We start from the raw sequence: 426 nt of genomic DNA, 5'->3' as shown, positions 1-426 counted from the left end.
AGATATCTGTTCATACACTTAGAATTCAGAATGATTCACATGGAATCTGTATGCTCTACTTGCAGTGTGTTTGTGTGTGTGTGTGTGTGTGTGTGTGCATGTGCAGTGTGTGTGTGCTTTTGTGCGTGTGTGTGTGTGCGTGCGTGCATGTGTGTGTTATTTTGTAAATGACGTCAGTGTTCATTTCCCCTCGTTCTTGAAAGGCTCCCGCTCCTCTCCAGTGCTTGCAGTAGGGATAGGAGTGGGACTAGGCCTGGCCTTTATTCTCACCGCTCTGTCTGTGCTGCTGTGGCGATCCAGAAAGATCAAAGGTAGTGAATATACATCAATGTCCCACGTTTATACACATACATATACACATACACATTCTTCCTAAAGTTTGTAAACCGTACGTTCTTTTTCCCATTACAGGTGTTCTTCTTTCCA

At 44.1% G+C, this 426-nt stretch overlaps 1 long non-coding RNA gene across 2 annotated transcripts in view; it reads left to right on the top strand.

Annotated features, from left to right (window-relative positions):
* The first annotated feature begins 208 nt into the window (after window positions 1-208).
* LOC122133742 overlaps window positions 209-426 on the top strand; it is a 1,824-nt gene continuing 1,606 nt past the window's right edge. For both annotated transcript variants that reach the window (XR_006152961.1, XR_006152960.1), the window contains exons 1-2: window positions 209-311; window positions 412-426. The exon at window positions 412-426 is cut by the window's right edge and continues 10 nt beyond it. This is a non-coding gene — a long non-coding RNA (uncharacterized LOC122133742). The remainder of the gene's footprint in view (window positions 312-411) is intronic.

The sequence above is a fragment of the Clupea harengus genome, chromosome 18, assembly GCF_900700415.2.
Source record: "Clupea harengus chromosome 18, Ch_v2.0.2, whole genome shotgun sequence".
NCBI classification, from domain to species: domain Eukaryota; kingdom Metazoa; phylum Chordata; class Actinopteri; order Clupeiformes; family Clupeidae; genus Clupea; species Clupea harengus.
This window is presented reverse-complemented; position numbering and strand designations above follow the sequence as displayed.